At 37.8% G+C, this 18,251-nt stretch overlaps 1 protein-coding gene and 1 long non-coding RNA gene across 2 annotated transcripts in view; one reads left to right on the forward strand and one right to left on the reverse strand.

Moving 5' to 3' along the window:
- The window catches only part of trmt44 (tRNA methyltransferase 44 homolog), a 136,668-nt gene that overhangs the window by 96,265 nt on the left and 22,152 nt on the right, over window positions 1-18,251 (forward strand). The window lies entirely within an intron of this gene.
- On the reverse strand, window positions 1,754-4,196 carry LOC137059360 (uncharacterized). Its single transcript, XR_010901029.1, has 4 exons — window positions 3,881-4,196; window positions 3,202-3,268; window positions 2,787-2,932; window positions 1,754-1,905 (listed from the first exon to the last, which is right to left on the reverse strand). It is a non-coding gene; the product is annotated as an uncharacterized lncRNA (long non-coding RNA).

Consider the following 18,251-nt stretch of genomic DNA (forward strand, 5'->3'; position numbering starts at 1 on the left):
CTGTAGGGGACGTTACCAATGCCCCGCAGGGCCTCCCCTTTCTTGAGTCTGCTTCTTTACATTCTCTGCTACCACAAGCAGAATGACGCGAAGCACACTGCTCTCCTTTTCCAATCTCTTCCAGTCAGACAGCCCTAACCAAAAGTAATAATCAACAGATGTTTAAGAAATATAAATATACAGTCGTAAAGAGAATTAAAAATAATAAAATGATGAACAAAAGATAAGAACAAAGTTAAACTAAAACAGTTATAAAAAGAATAAAAAGATGATGTATAGATAAGATAAGGTGCAATTAGTCGGACGTACAGTGGCACAGTGCACAGCTAAGCAGATGTGTTTTGAGTCTGGATTTGAATGTGGCTAATGTTGGAGCACATCTTATCTGTTCAGGAAGCTGGTTCCAACTGCGGCTGGCATAATAGCTAAAAGCAGACTCTCCTTGCTTTGAGTGAACTCTTGGTATTTCTAACTCACTTGATCCTGCTGATCTGAGTGATCTGTTTGGTTTGTATTTAATCAGCATATCTGCAATGTATTTAGGTCCTAGGTCATTGAGAGTTTTATAAACAAGTAATAGTACTTTAAAATCGATTCTAATTGTAACTGGAAGCCAGTGTAAAGACCTGAGGACTGGTGTGATATGGTCATATTTTTGGGTTCTGCTCAGAATCCTGGCAGCAGCGTTCTGTATGAGCTGCAGCTGTTTAATGGTCTTTTTGGGAAGGCCATTGAGAAGCCCATTACAATAGTGCACCCTACTGGTGATGAAAGCATGAACGAGTTTCTCGAAGTCTTGCCTGGAAACAAAGCATCTAATTCTTGCAATATTTTTCAGATGATAGTATGCCGATTTTGTTATTGTTTTGACATGACCACTGAAACTCAGGTCTGACTCAAATCACACCAACACTGTAAAAAATGTACTGTAGAATTTACAGGAATTTACTGGCAAAAAAGTTGCCTATAAAATCCTGTAAAAATGTTATTTATTGCTGTAAAATTGATTACAGTGTAATACTGCAAATCAGTTTACAGCTAATTAGTGTATTTGAAATACAGTAATTTTTAGTGTTTTTTTACAGTAAAATTGAATTAAACTTGTATTTTATTTTACAGCAATATTTTGTATTTTCACTAAAGTACAGTATTTACCTGGCAACAAAGTTGCCAATAAAATCCTGTAAATATTTTTACAGCATTTTTTTTTGTAATTTCACAAAAGTACAGTATTTACCTGGCAACTAAAGCTGCCAATACAATCCTGTAAACACCCCATAATCCAAGATGATGTTTGTAATAGTTTAACATTAAAAAATAATGAAAATAATAATTTTAACAGTAAACGGTAAATTGCTGATTTAAATGCAGAATAAACACTATCTGAATACATTTACCAATGGAAAAAAAAACCAAGTCAAGGGTGTTACAAGTAAATATTTATTAAAACTAGCAGCAAGGCAGTGCATTTATTAAAACTGGCATTGCAAGGCAACAATTTCAGTCTTCTGAAACTGTTAAAATCTTACTATAAAAATTAGATAGTATTACAAAATAACCACAAAGTAAAAAATAACTACAACCATTTTAAGACATATTTTGAGAAGAATATTAACTTTCAATAAAAATGAAAGTCAATCAAAAAGTTTTTACCCTATTGAAATTCACTGCAACGTCTTTTCTTTTTAAAGAAAAGCATTAAAATAAATGCTAAAATCAACATTATTCCACAAATTCTGTTGTTTGAGCTTATCTTCTTTTAAACTAAGAATATTTCATCAAAAGACAACTTAATATATACATACTTAAAGTTCATTAACCTTCATGAGCAACACATGAGGTTTGACTTGTTCCTCTCTGATTCCTTGGCTCCAGGCAGTGAGTGATGTGATTCCAACAAAACATCTGCACAAAAATATAAGAAAAAACTTTAGACATTTTTTCAAAAAAGTAATAAAACTAGCTCAATAAAATACAAACACAAAATGCCACAAATACAATACATCAGCATTTGTTGCACTACTAATGTATGAAGTACTGTTAAATGGATAGCCCAAAATTGAAAATGTTGTCATTTACTCACCCTCATGTCGTTCCAAAACTATAAGTCTTATGATCATCTTCAGAACACAAATGAAGATATTTTTTGATGAAATCTGAGAGCTTATGTCCCTCCACTGACAGTCTACACAACTACCACTTTCAAGGTCCAGAAAGTTAGTTAAGACATCATTAAAGTAATCCATAACTCCAGTGGTTTAGCCTGAATTGTATTAAGCAAATCAAGTGCTTTGTTTGTGCAAAAATAAAATATTATACAAAATATTATTTTCCAACGCATGTTCACGAGAGCACCTCAACGCATGCATGTTGTGTTGACACGAGAGCGGACGTTGTTACATGAATTTAAAGTGGTAAATTATGTTTTTATACACAAACAAACTTACACTTACATCACTTCATAAAATTAGGGTTTAACCGATGAAGTCACATGGATACATTAATGAGGTCTTTACTACCTTTCTAAAGTTTGAAAGGGATAGTTATTGACTGTCAATGGAGGGACAGAAAGATCTCACATTTCATCAAAAATATCTTAATTTTTGTTCTGAAGATGAACAAAAGTCTTACGGGTTTGGAATGACATGAGGGAGAGTAATTAATGACAGAATTTAAATTTTTGGGGGATCTAACTGTTTATCGTACAGTACACACATTTAAATGTACCAGTAATCAAACCAAGTAACCTTTTTTAGAAATAAAAGTAGTAAAGTAAAGCATGTTACCTTTGAAAAAGATTCAAGTGTGCAAAAGATGCCTGCTCCCGGGACACCAGACTGAAGTTGAAATAAATCCAGCCACAAAGCTGAGGAAGTCACATGTGAAGTCACAACCACCTGACCCTTGAATAGCCATCATCTGTGGGGTTCACCTGAAATGAATAAATAAAAGCAATAATGTAACCTACAATATAACAGTAGTATTTCAATATAAAATGTAATCTAAAAAAGGTGCTGTACTGTGTCTTTTAAAATTTTGGGGGTGGGGTGTTAGTCTGTCTACAGTAGCAAAATGAGTGCGTGTGTTGTTAATGTTTCTGTTTATAATATTTGAGAAGAAGGTCTGTCTAGCTTTGCCTAGTTCTCCAATAGCTTATCAAATGATTTACAATAGAATTAATAATAATTTACAATTGCCTACCTATATAGTAAGTTTCAGAAACGTGTAATGTCAAACTTTTCTCCACATCATCTGCTGTTCTTTGCACCTAAAACAAATAAAAAGATAGTGTGAATTTTTAATGCATTTCTATTATGAGATCAAAATACACTCCCGAAAAATGCATAATGTTTATTATTATACAGTTTAGTTACAGTGATACATAGCATAGAGTAGAAGCAGAATATTATTGCTATGGTGCAGACACAATTTCTCATTTACATGTAGGTTTTAATTTGAGATCGATATGGGACAGTTAACAAAAGGGAACAACCAAGTAGAAATTTCACATATTTTGCTGTTCGTCAGTTATTTCCAAAGAAAGATACTATGACAGTCGTTCGCATTGGGTTTTACTTTAAAATGTAGTTAAACACTACTTTAAATGTTCTCAATAAGAATATTAAACTGGCGAAATGAGAATGCATTATTTAATCATGCTTTGATCGCATTTTCTTATGTTTGTCGTCAGCTGAAGCTTACCGCACGTCATTTTGTCTCCTCTCATTTGAAATTATATGAGAACGAGTGCTCTCTCGACAAGAAGTTCACTTAAATTAATACATAGCGAAATGAAACCATAAACTGCAGTAGCCTATTCATCCATGTTAAATAATATTATATAATGTCTATTAATGTCGTTTTTCGTCTATGTTTTTACCTTGTTCGTCTTCGTCTTCGTCTCATTATGGGGTAGGCTACCGAGTCAAAAAGCCTCGCTCCTGAAAGAAAAATCTTAAAGTTAAACGACGTTACGTTTCTAACCAAACATTATGTATGGGGAAACATATTGACGTTGACAACTTTTACATTTAACTTCTAAATGTCATGTTAGCAAGATGTGACATATTGCTTATACATTAAATTAAATAAATATAAGAGTATACTTCTAGAACTTACCAGGAATTATGAAAAATGCCTCTAATCTTCAATGGTTGCGTGCTGCTCCAGTCAATATGGATTTCAAATTTGAACGATGCCTGCGCTATCCCATAATGCCACAGCACAGTAAGTTATTGTGAAAACGCATAAGCTACAGAAACAACACCTCCTTCTTGTAAATGAATTACAGTTGACATGGAAATATACAGTTAACAACTGTAAAACAATTATTTACCCATAATGCATTGCGAACTACAGCTGCATCTTGTAAAATGCTTAAACAGTAATATTCTGTAAAGTTTTGCTGTAAAAACTACAGCAATTTGTTACAGTGAAGATTCCTGACTTGATTTTTTGTTATCAGACCTTTAGGCTCAAGATATGCATTCACCTTGAGAGTTTCATCTTTGTTTCCAAATGTTTTGATTTCAGTTTTGTCTTTGTTTAACTGAAGATAGTTTTGGCACATCCAATTGTTAACTTCATCAATGCATTTGCACAAGGAGTCAATGGGGCTATAGTCATTAGGTGATAGTGCTAAGTAGATCTGAGTGTCGTCAGCATAGCTGTGGTAAGCAACTTTGTTATTTTTCATTATTTGGCTCAGTGACAGCATATACAGGTTGAATAGTAGTGGTGCAAGAATTTACCCTTGTGGGACGCATGTCATGGATGTCCACTCAGACTTATCACCTATACTTACTTATACTCACATAATAACCTCTCCCTTCTAAGTATGACCTGAACCATTTTAGGACCATCCCAGAAAGCCCGACCCAGTTTTCCAGCCTGTCAAGAAGTATGTTGTGGTCAACAGTGTCGAATGCAGCACGGAGGTACAGTTGTACCAGAACTGATGTTTTACCTGTATCAGTATTTAAGCGAATATCATTTATAATCTTTGAGCGCTGTCTCTGTGCTGTGATGCGGTCGGAAAGCAGATTGAAAATTGTCAAAGTATCCGTTTTAAGAATTTGTTTAGTTGATTGAAAACAACTTTTTCAATGATTTTGCCAATGAAGGGGAGGTTTGAGATTGGTCTGTAGTTGCTCATGTTAGGGGTTAACAGCTTATGACCCAGGACCAATAGTGAAGAAATGAAGACAGAGTCAGGATTGCAATTAATTAAAAGAAAAATTTACTTAGAATTGTTTGCAGTTTCAAAAGCAGAAGCCAGCTTCAAGTCTCACAAGGAGTTCGTAGGCCGCGCTCCCTCTCTCACCGTCTCGTTGCCTCGCCCTATCTTATATATACAATTGTCCCAACAGTTATACCGTTTTCAAGGTCTTATCCACGTCATTACTGCAATGTGGATGGTTCTGATTGGCTCAGAGACAATGCACAGTCATGGTAAATTTCCACTCATGTCAGTTAATCTGATGCACGTTTCCATAGACATGTCACTAGTTGACGCTTTCACCCCGGAATTAGGCCCGTAGTGACCTTTCACATCTGGAGCAGGCGCCAGCTTGCCCAGAACAGCAACTCCACCCATTTCTTAGGGTGCCCATTGTACACCATTCTGATCTGTAACACAGAATGTTACACACATACACAGATACACAGTCTCTCCAAGGTTGGAGCTGATTAAGCTCCAGTTCTAACTAGTTCTTACCAAAACATACTGATAACATGTGCTTTCTTTCAGTGAGAGGGACACACAATAGTACAGGCAATATTCATCTTGACTTTTTAGTGTTTCAGTAAAAGGAAATATAAAATGAATAAAACATAATAAATTACATGAAAGACAAATCCATATTTCATCTCTGGAAGCGGGGCTAAATGAGCAAACCCTGTTACTGCACTCCTGACATGTTAGGGGTGTGTGATACCTCAAATCTAAACACACGACCTTGTTGCCAGTGTTTAGTGATACATCACACATCTCTAGGCCAGACCCTCAGTCATTCCTCAGAGACTAAATACACACTTTAGAAAACAAGAATCTAAAAGCAAAATCATAACTGGATAGAATCATTATAATAATATAGGAAGATAAATATTAGTTAAGGTTTTGATTATGAAGTTAATTAGGATATAAATATATACAGGTATATTGAAGCGGCAGTGGATTTCAGAATCCCCCCTTCACTCAGCATGGAGTTATCCAGATTTCTCTTTTTCAGAAAAGGCTTAACTATTGCAGTTTAAGGGTGTTTGGAAAAGTCCCATAGAGTAGTGAGGAGTTTACCACTTCTAGGAGATCTGCTTCTAAACAGTTAAACACACTTTTAAAAAAAGAAGTGGGGAGTGCTTCAAGGGCGCAGGTTGATGTTTAAAGGTGCTGTACTGTGTCTTTTAAAATTTGGGGGGTGGGGTGTTAGTCTGTCTACAGTAGCAAAATGAGTGCATGTGTTTTTAATGTTTCTGTTTATAATATTTGAGAAGAAGGTCTGTCTAGCTTTGCCTAGTTCCCCATTAAAAGCATGAAGGCTGTCTTTATAGATGTTATAATGGACTACAAGTTTTGTCTTCCGCCACATGCGTTCAGATTTGCTGCATTGTCTTTTCGTTATTTGAACTGCTGTTGATTTTCTCCATGGTGCCTTTTGTTTGACACTCTTTTTCCTGACTTTCAGAGGAGCAATATCATCAATTACACTCTTAACTTTTGAGTTAAAGGAGTCAAGGAGAAAATCAACACAGTCTGCAGATATGCTTGATGTTAGAGATAAAGCCTTCATGAACAGCACATTAGTGTTCTCATTTAAGCATCTCTTTTTAACAGAGACAGATCTAGTTTCAATGGCAGGAGAGATTGATATATCAAAGAAAATACGGAAATGATCAGACAGTGCCACATCCTTAATAACAATCGATGAAATGTTTAGACCCTTGTCTGTGTAAATGTTAAAATCCCCAGTGAAGGGGGGATTTTGAAATCCACTGCCGCTTCAATATACCTGTATATATTTATATCCTATAACTTCATAATCAAAACCTTAATTAATAGTTATCTTCCTATATTACCTATATTATTATAATGTTTCTTTCCAGTTATGATTTTGCTTTGTTTCTTGTTTTCTAAAGTGTGTATTTGGTCTCTGAGGAGTGACTGAGGGTCTGGCCTAGAGATGTGTGATGTGTCACTAAACACTGGCAACAAGGTCATGTGTTTGGATTTTGGAGGTATCACACACCCCTAACATGTCAGGAGTGGAGTAACAGCGTTTGCTCACTTAGCACGGCTTCCAGATATGAAATATGGATTTGTCTTTCATTTAATTTATTATATTTTATTCCTTTTATATTTCCTTTTACTGAAACACTAAAGAATCAAGATGAATATTGCCTGTACTATTGTGTGTCCCTCTCACTGAAAGAAAGCACATGTTATCAGTATGTTTTGGTAAGAACTAGTTAGAACTGGAGCTTAATCAGCTCCAACCTTGGAGAGACTGTGTATCTGTGTATGTGCGCAATATTCTGTTACAGATCAGAATGGTGTTCAATGGGCACCCTGAGAGATGGGTGGACTTGTTGTTCTGGGCAAGCTGGCGCCTGCTCCAGATCTGGAAGGTCACTACGGGCCTAATTCTGGGTGAAAGCATCAACAAGTGACACGTCAGTGGAAACGTGCATCAGATTAACTGACTCGAGTGGAAATTTACCATGACTGTGCATTGTCTCTGAGCCAATCAGAACCATCCACATTGCAGTAATGACGTGGATAAGACCTTGAAAACGGTATAACTGTTGGGACAATTGTATATATAAGATAGGGCGAGGCAACGAGACGGTGAGAGAGGGAGCGCGGCCTACGAACTCCTTGTGAGACTTGAAGCTGGCTTCTGCTTTTGAAACTGCAAACAATTCTAAGTAAATTTTTCTTTTAATTAATTGCAATCCTGACTCTGTCTTCATTTCTTCACTACTGGTCCTGGGTCATAAGCTGTTAACCCCTAACACCAGCAATAGCAAAACATTGGGGGGGGGGGGGTGTATTAGACTGTCTACAGGCTGTCTTTATAGATGTTATAATGGATTACAAGTTTTGTTTTCCGCCACATGCGTTGTCTATGTAAATGTTCAAATCCCCAGCAATCACAAAACATTCAAACTCGGAGGAAATTATTGATAACAGTTCTGTAAATTCCTCAATAAAGGCTGGAGAGTACTTTGGAGGCCTGTAAACAATGATAAGCAGGATGCGTGGAGCACCTTTTAACACAATACCCAGATATTCTAAAGACAAATATTCACCAAATGACATCTGCTTACATTCATAGACATTTTTTAAAAAGAGCCGCAACACCCCCACCTCTCCTAACAGCTCTGCAGACACTCATAAATGTAAAGTTAGGAGGGGCTGTTTCATTGAGGACTGTTGCACTACAGTTTTCTTCTAGCCACGTTTCATTTAGAAGCAAAAAATCTAGGTTGTTTGTGGTTATTAAGTCGCTGACTATAAATGATTTGTTCTTAAGTTAACGATGTTTAAAAGTGCTAATTTAACAGTATTAATCCCCCCCCCCCACACACACACACATTAGTCTTAATTTGACAAGTGACAGGCAGCAGATTATTTTGGTTTGCTAAACGGGCAGACAAGTTCTTAGACTTTCTTTCACGTAACAGAACAGAAATGGAGAAAGACACAGGCACACTGGGTTCCCACTTCTTCTGTAAACATTTGATAAAGTCCGTTACAGTTCGTTATTATAGCGGGGACCCAAAAAAGACATCACTGAGAGCTGGAATCAGTTGTTTTTAGTTCACCTACAACAGATAGAGGAGGGTGTGTTCCCTGGCGTTGTGACCAAAGAAATCTCACAGGGGGAGGGGGAGCTGGGCCCACAGGCTTTGGTGGTTGTGGTGCTCGACGCTTTTTGGTTGATATCTGGGGGCTCGCAGCAATCGAGTGTGATAGTCTAGTTCCAACAAAAATCAGTTCCTCCATTTTCTCTGAGAAGCTCAGATGCGGGGATGCTGGAGAGAGGAAGGACATGTCTGGTGAGAGGGGCTGTTGCTCTGGTGTTATCGGAAGCTGAAATATGTTTTCCTGGCTTTGCTGTCCATCTTCCAGAAAGTCATCCTTGGCTGCTGAATCTTGGAGCAGTTCTAATCCATCAGTCTGTCTGTGGTGAGCTCTGTGGGCAGGGCTCAGCTAGGAGTGTGTCCGTGAGCAATTGTTGTAGCTGCGTGGTGTTATCATTGTCCTTGTGGGATGGGTCAACTGCATGTCCATTCAGGAGATGAAATGAAGTCCTGTGGTCGTCTGTATCATATGTATGTGGTACTCTGTATCAGGTTGAGTGGGTTAAAACACACAGCTGAAGGATGATGAAGGGAAAAATAAATATTGTCCTTTAACACTCTTGCACCAAGTTTGTTTGGATGGAGGCGATTTGTTGTAAACAGTTGTCTCTGACTCCAGAAGAGATTAAAGTTGTCAATGAAGTTCACTCCATTCATGTTACAGGTTTTTTGCAGCCATGTATTAAGCCCAAGCAACCATGAGAATCTATTTGTTCCTCTTGCTGGTAGTGGTCCACTGATGAACGGCTGAACTTTCAGTTTTTTAAGCGTTTCAAGAAGTTCATTGAAATCTGACTTAATGAGTTCTGACTGCTCTCTGAATATCGTTCTTTCCAAAATGAATGATTAGTCGATTTGTAGTCTTATGTTTCATCAGAATGTTCTCAATTTCCCTGTTTACATCAGAAATGGTTGCTTGCGGAAAGTAGCATGCAGTTGTATCTCTGCTGCTAATGTTTCTGACCGTGGAGTCACCCACAATCAGAGTCCTTGGCTCGGCTGCGCTCTTAGCTGAGGGCCGCTGTCTGCTCGACCTTGAGCACTTGTTGGCATTAGTGTTAGCTGTAGGGTGATTTAATCCGTGTTCGATCACATTCATCAGGTTTAGGGATTCCTCACCCGCATTCATTAATACTTCAAATCTGTATTCAAGATGTCTAGATAGTGGTCGCAAACTAGTGTTTGCAATCCTTGTGTCTGGGGTAGAGTGTGCAACGGCAGCAATATATGAAGCTTGTGACAATCTGATGTCTCCAGTGCGTTTGGGTCTTGCCCCCTGTTTCTGCCATTGATTAGTGTGTTGATCAGTTTCTTGTTTCTCTTCCTGTTTAGTAGCACTAAATGTATGGGACTCACCGGCAGTGTGCAGAGGACGTTCGTGATGAAGCTCTGCTGAGTGATTTGTCCAGTTTGGTGGTTCCGCAAATAACTTTGTTTCGAGAACTGCAATCCTTTGTAAAAGTCTGTGGCAGTTTGTGCAGCAAGAAGATTCCTTAGCTAGAAGAGGCATTTTCTTATCCTTTTGAATGTAGGCAGCTGTGCTTTCCCTTTCCGGAATGTAAGCTGATGGCAGTGTGGAGGCTAGTCGGATGAAATTTTCCACTTTTTTTGCAGTAATCCAGTCAACAGAGTTTCTAGTTTTATCGTTGAAGTCAAGCTTTGTTATTTGAGCACTGTGTTGATTTGCTGAAGTTAAAATTATGAAGATAAAGTATAGAAGCGATAGAGCAAAGCGTGGAGCAGTAAGCAAGAACGTCCGAACAGTAGCGAAGCAGGAAGATCTATAGCGTAATTCTGACCTATTCGGCTTGCCATACATATCTGTGTTTTAAAAGCACATCAGGCAAGCTCTGTTCAGCATGTGCTGTGAAGCGCGGAGCCTCACGTGTTACGAATGTAAACAACGTCAGTGATAGTTTTTTTTTAATTTGGCCTCTAGAGGTCACTCTTGTGCTATATAATGCCACAAACCCTTTTCAGAGCTCTCATAGGCTACTGTGTAATGACAGCGCACCCTTCTCAGTCGCTCCGGCAACTCACATAAACCAGAAAAACTATTGGGATTGATTTTTGCTGATAACCGGTTGTTCCACCAATCAGCTATCGGTGCTGATTAATCAGCAAAACCGCTGAATCGGTCGACCTCTAGGTTGCACGACAGTGGCTGTATTGAGTGCTTTTGCAAAACATAAATGGAAAAACGTGTTCAAGATAATGATGATGATGACAATTATTACTATACTAAGTTATGATTAAAAATACAATATGAATGCGTTTGAATGTCTATTCATGATAGAAATGACGTCATTACGTAAGGACGTAAAAAAACGATGATCCTTTTTTTAAACTGGTTCATTGAAGCAAACTGTCCAAAAGAACCGGTTCACAGAAAGAAGCAAACTTCTCATCACTACGCTCTGTCTCTCCTCTTCCTGATTTGCATCAGATACGAGTCATCATGTGCTCATTCGTTGTCTAGAGCTGTCAATCATCTTACATGACTCAATCCTGCCCTCTAGATGACGATCTCCTGTGTGTTTACTTCCTCTTTTTGTCTCTGTGAAGAACGACCCAATTCTACATTTCTACACGGGAACTAAGAAAGTAATAAACACATGATAACTATGGAATATGGTTTTTGTGCGATTTTCCATTTGATTTTGGCTATTTTATATCAATAATGGATGTTTACATTATGACTGCTAACAGGTGTAGCGATTAGCTCCATATAAAAAGTTTTAACATCACTATGTGAATGAAATCCCCATTATATTGCGACAGGAAGCTAATACAAACACTCGATGGTGGTCTAAATATGTGGACTACTGTAAATTGATTGGGTGCTGTTAATGGGCCACTGAGCAGGCATTAAGGCTTTTTATTGGCCTTATAATTGACTTATAAACAAAATAATCACAACAAAAGATTAATGAGGATTGCGTCTCATACACTCAAAGGTGTAAAACGATCATCGAGTGAGCACATTGTAGCATTAATTGAGCTGTTATCCTCGCCAGACATTTAGACAAAAGACTGCAAATGGGTGTCTGCGGGCCAACAATAAAAGGGTTAAATTAGTTGATTTAATGTGTAAAAGCAGTTCTGCAGGAAAACAGTTCTCATTTTGTAAATCATAGTCGTCAATCAGCTCAGGTCAGTCCTCATCCAATAGTGTCAGTGCAGTCAAATCAATATGGTTGAATGTAAGTATAATGAAGCATCACTCGACATGAGCTCAATTTGCAAGCTTTATTATAAAACTCGTAGTCGTACTGGCAGGGGTCTAGCCTGACAAGCCAGACCCACATCAAGTTGTTTGGTCTGTAACCTCACCATTGACAGGGCTCAATTTGAGGGACGGGATAAACTGTTGTCTTTCAAACTCCCTCTGCACAGCGAGCATGCAATTGGATAGCAGCGCTACAACCAACCAGAGCAAAGAAGGTGAATCAGATTAACAGATTAAACTTTCGTCGTATCCGGTCAGCAAAACTCAGAACACATCTTCCCTTCTTAAGAATGACTTCAGTGCCATCTTTGTTCTTTTCTCAGAGAAAAGCTTAAGTCTTCCAGAGTCGCGGTCAATTTCATTCGAAAGACCGCCATTCACCAGTTTCTGTGTTTACTAGTAGCACCATAAACAGTAGGGATGGCTCGATACCACAATTTTGGCTTCGGTACGGTACCACAATCTAATACCGAAGTACCGATATTAAATCGATACCACAAGGTCTGATATTAGCGCGGGTATATTGCACGCGAATGAGAACAATTATACAAGTTTTGAGTTTATAAAGTGGGAAATTACCACAAATGTTTATTAGTAAATTAATCAGCAAAGCTTATCAAATCAGTCATTTGAAAACTTTCTTGTGGGAAATAATTTCAGCAAAAATCTCTCAAAATTAGCAAATTGCTTCTGGGTTCAAAAGACATCGCACTACACTAAAGCAATCTGCATAATCCGATTCAACATTTCACGCTCGTCTCGGGATGGAGAACGGAAATCATTTGAACACGCAAGCGATGTTATAGAATTTCGTAATTACAGTTAACTTACAGGAGATATGAGCTCATACGACACACACACACACACACACACACACACGCCTGTCACTTAGTCACGCTCGCACATTACACATTAAGTTTCCTTAAACAGTCAAATACACAGAATTATGTACAAATGTCCGTCTTTAGTGAGTATTCACATAAACACAGGCGGTTGTGTCTAACGCGAATGTAAATAGTGCAATAGTAGGCTAAGCGAGCAAATATAATGAGATCTAAATGTCATCGGTTGAAACGAACGCTGGAGATTGTGATATTCGATCTTATGTTAGGCTATGTGTGTGCGTTGATCAGTGAAAAAAGAAAATAAATGTCTAAATGAGATGGTTTGAATGATTCACTGACCTGTCGATCTCTTAAGAAGTCTTAAAGTCAGGATAGTGACAGATGCTTCTTGGCTGATGGTTCTTCATCAGTTTTATAAGCAAAGTCATTACAAATGTCACTTCTACTCCTCTCTTTATTAATTCGTTTTTGGCATCTTGAGTGAGATTCAACTGCTATATCCATTTTGTCCGTCTATGTTGTTGTCACATTTGCCGGTTGTTTCGGGTCAGTTTGGGTAGCGCGCTGCCATCTAGCGGTGAACTTCGGAAAAGCAGCATATACCGAAATGTGCCAAATCATGATATCGTACCGTTTTAAATAAAATATATACCGGTATTTTTCCAGTACCGGTATACCGCGCATCCCTAATAAACAGTAAAAGAAAGAGTAGCACGCAAACGCAACTCGGCCGTCATTATGTTAAGCCCCGCCCACTGACTCTATCAGTGATGCCAGTTACTCTAATCTGACTACTTTTTCCAGTAACGAGTAATCTAACGCGTTACTATTTCCAAACTAGTAATCAGATTAAAGTTACTTATCCAAGTCACTGTGAGTTACTATTTTAGTCATTTTCCTTAGTAAAAAACGACAGCTTATCAAAATTCTCAGCCCGAGTCCGGCTGGAGCCCGTGTTTTTTTATTTATTTATTTTATTTTTTACATTGTTGCAGCCATTAAAATAGTTCAGTTTTGTTTTTAATGTCAAAGTAGTTATTTTTCGTTTCATTTCTTTATTAACCTAATTTAGAAAAATGTTCAGAGCAATTTTTTGTTTGTTAAATTAAAGTTTATATAGGCAAGACAATTCAAGAGTTGGTTTGAGAGACTAGGCTATTAAACATGCGGTTAACTCACTGGGTCGTCACATAAAACAATTAAAACTTTAATTTAACAAACAAAAAATTGCTCTAAACATTTTTCTAAATGAACTTAATAAAGAAACGAAACGAAATATAACTACTTTGACATTAAAAACAAAGTAGGCTAGTTATTATACCACCACAAAGGCATTTTTGACGAGCTGAGGCAGGCTGATAGGCTATCCTACTCTTTGCAATGGCGCTAAAAAAAAAACGAAACTGGCTACACAATCTAAACAAACAAAAAAAAAAAGTACATGCAGGTTGTCTTATAGCCTACCTTACACTTCAGCAAAATTAATATAAATCCGATCTTCAATTCCCGCGCTATATGCTCATTTAACGGAGTTCACATCAAAGCAAAAGATTCCAGCATTTTATTCAGCAGCCCATTTCAAATTCAAAGATCGCAATATGAGAGAGAGCGACCTAAGCACTGGTAAGATCATTAGTCTCATTAATTAATATTGAAGATGATTATGTTTTGTGTGACTTATTTTAAAGTTTCATTTACGGCCATATGCGTTGGCTTAATTGCTTTACTCATTTGAAGCGGTGTTGCAGTTGCACCATCATATCTATCTGACTACAACATAACACGCTCTCACACATTCATTTTTTAATTATTTGCCAGGAGTAAAATTTACACATGTGGTTTAAACAACCAGATATATTTACATTTGTCCGGTTTAGTTTGAAATGCTTTCATGCACCTTCTGAATTGGTTTGTTTGAGTGATCAGAATTAAATACGTCTCGAAAGACTCTCGGAAGGCATTTAGGCCTACTCCTTGTCATTTCGCAATCAGATAGATACCTGGTCAGAGAAAATGAATGAAGGAACCAGTTGTAAAAAGGCCATAACTCTAGCAGCTGCACTGAAGAAACAGACTCTTTAACCCTGCGCGAGCCATATCTTGCAAGCTATCATGGTCTCATGTTGTTTCCACCAGCACATCTCATTGTTCATTTTAATTATTAAAATAAATATAAAACGAAGGAGAAGCCTAAAAAAAGGGGCGTAAAAAGTCGGGGGCGTCAGGCTCGGGCATAAATGCAATAAAGTGTGTTGCCAAAAACGGTCATCATTTCTATTTTGAGGCGGCAGGGGTGTTGTCGGCAACTGGTGAATGTAACTAATAAAGTAACTTGTAATCTAACTTAGTTACTTTTAAAATCAAGTAATCTGTACAGTAACTAAGTTACTTTTTAAAGGAGTAATCAGTAATCAGATTACTTTTTCAAAGTAACTGTGGCAACACTGGACTCTTTACACAATGTGATTGGCCCGACCAGAGTTTGGCTTTTACAGCTCAGAAGTGTATTGAGATTTGCTAGACGACACTCGGGGCAGATTAGATATGCTGCTGCTAGGGTGCGTCTAGATTTCTAGGCTAAATTAAAAAACATTTCATTAAACAAGCCCAACGGTTTTTATTAATGTTTCATATGGTTTCAGCAAAGGTAAGCAAATTTAACTTACTATGTTTTTCATTAAATGAGCACGGAAGATGTTGGAAAGCGTATTATATTACGTTTATTGCGCAACGTATTATATACGTTATATTACGTACGAAAACGTACATTATATTCCATTTTCTGATGAGTTGCTCAGTACACTTGTGTCTGAGGGCAGCTTACACATCATCAGAGACAGTTGACAGTAAACACTCGTGAAGAACAGCATCTATTACCAGACCATACAAGAGATAAGGTCAGGTGCATGTTCATACAACTTTTTATTCACGTTTAGTTACATTAGTCTTACTTATTACTTACCTCCAAACAGCAGGACTTTTTCTCCTGTTCTTTTTAGGATTGTGTAACGTTAGGCCATTTTATTCCAAAACTGTTTATCATCACCATCAAGGTCAGGCTGCGTTGTGACGTAATTGAACTGGTGTAAAGAATAAGCCATGTACTTTCCGCTCTCAGTGTTTTATTAAATAAATTATGTAATGCAACATTGTACTTCACCTGAAAGACTGCAAACCTCCCGCAATGAGCTAGCGCCAGCCAGACGAGTATCTTCAGCAGCTCTGCCTCTGATTGGCTTCAGGCATTGAGCAACACAATCTGATTGGTCACAGATAGGGGTGTAACAATATATCGTTAAACAATATACCGCGATATAGAAATATGATGATATGTATCGTTGATAGAAATGATAGGATTCATGATATAGAGTTGTTTAATCCAATGCTCAACTTGCTGTAGTAGGCATATTCATAAGGTATAATTCACCCAAACACAAATTAACAAATGTAGGCTACCACAAATAAACTCTGTCATCAAATGTAGGCTACCACAGTAAACTCCATTTACAGTCATAAAGTACAGTCATCATGTACTCACATCATGTCGTTTATTTATTTATTTATTTAACTTCCAAACACAAATGAAGATATTCTTTATGGAACTTGAGGGATTTATGTCCCTCCATTTTTAAAGTCCATTTCTCTCAAACTTAAAAGATGCGAAGAATGTCTTAAAGGCATGTGAAACTAATTAGTGTCCTAATCCAAATGTTCTTTAGTCTTCAAGTCTTCTAAAGAGACACAATGTTTTTATGTGAGGAATATATTTAACATGACGCACATACTGTAGTGAACACAGACTTTCAAATGATTGCGTGATGTGCGAAAACAACATGAGAGGGAGTAAATGCAGAATTAAAATGCTTGGATGAACTAAACGTTTACAGTTTGAGACCGGTCATTCTGACGAGCTTTCTTGCCATTAGAACTGTGATCGATTGCATTGATCATCATGTGGCTCCACAGTCGAACATTACACGAATAGATCCCTTTCTTGGATGATGGACACCATGATGAGGAATGTACCATACTTTCCCATTCTCAAAGTGTAGCTGTTCTTGAGGTAATTGTTCTGCATAGCCCCTTGTGTTGACATCATTCATGTATCTCGGTATTCCTGTTGAAAATCATGGTTGTTGAGGAACCTTTTCTTCAAACCAAGGACCCATTGCTTTGTCACAGCAAAGTTGTTAGGCAGATATACTTCATTTGTCTTAAAGGGCAATTTCAAACAATATTTCCCATCTTGAAGTATCGCTGACTGCTCCATGATTTCCATGAACCTGATGTCCTCCCTAGACATTTCTTTCTTCACAGTGCTTTCATTAAAGTCATGAATGTACTGATTCATTAACATTTCCCCCAATCTGCACACAGAAATCTGATTCACTGTAGCAGTAGGAATCTCCATTCCAAATGCACCACTTTTTCCATTCACTGGACCATTAACAAACTGTCCTAACAGCATATGGGCCAGTCCCACAGCTGTTTACAATCTCCCAAGGTTCCAATATCTTGGGAGCGTTAGTACCAATCAGCAAGTCAACATTTCCTTTGATGTTTAGGATGTGCACCTTTGATAGGTATGGAAACTTAGCCAAATCCTCAGATGTTATCAGGTTGTCAGTACTTACTGGCATTTTCTGCTGTGTGAGGTCCATATGGAGAATGGACAATGCACATCGGTCCTTACTGACCCCACGTTTGCGTATGCCCATGTTTTGGAAGAAACTAACTTGTCACATAATGACTGTTTTACAGCTGCTGATTGCCTTTCGATATGAAGCACTGTCGGATGACTTTGATGGCAAACGATGCAATTCAGACGCTCTTTACAATGCTTGCTCGTGCCCAGTACACAAGCATGCAAAGCAAACTCCCTTCTCCCTTAGAAAATCTGTCTTTTGCTTATGCTTCTTTGAATTGAACTGTTCGCACTCCTCCAATGAGTGAGTATTAGCACAGCATAGGCAATCATCCTTGTCAGCCCTCCCTGAGTCTGATCTTAAACTCCCAGATCCTAAAGGTAAGTCTATGTTTGCTAATGTAATGGCAAAAGTATTTCCCTTCATTTTTTCCTTGGGCTGTGACTTAAATTTTGTAAATGTCTTTGTTCCAGTGACACCAAAGGATGACTCCTGAATATCACTAAACAAGGGGTCAGAAAGAATTCGGACATGATGTTCTATGAATGTGATCAGGTCAACAAACAAGCTTGACGCTTACATGTTTCCATTATGTCATAAGCTGTTACTCTCCACTGATCCCTTAGCTTGAAAGGCAATTTGGAAATAACACTTCTCATGTTTACAGGC

This window comes from Pseudorasbora parva, chromosome 1 (genome assembly GCF_024679245.1).
Source record: "Pseudorasbora parva isolate DD20220531a chromosome 1, ASM2467924v1, whole genome shotgun sequence".
Taxonomy (NCBI): domain Eukaryota; kingdom Metazoa; phylum Chordata; class Actinopteri; order Cypriniformes; family Gobionidae; genus Pseudorasbora; species Pseudorasbora parva.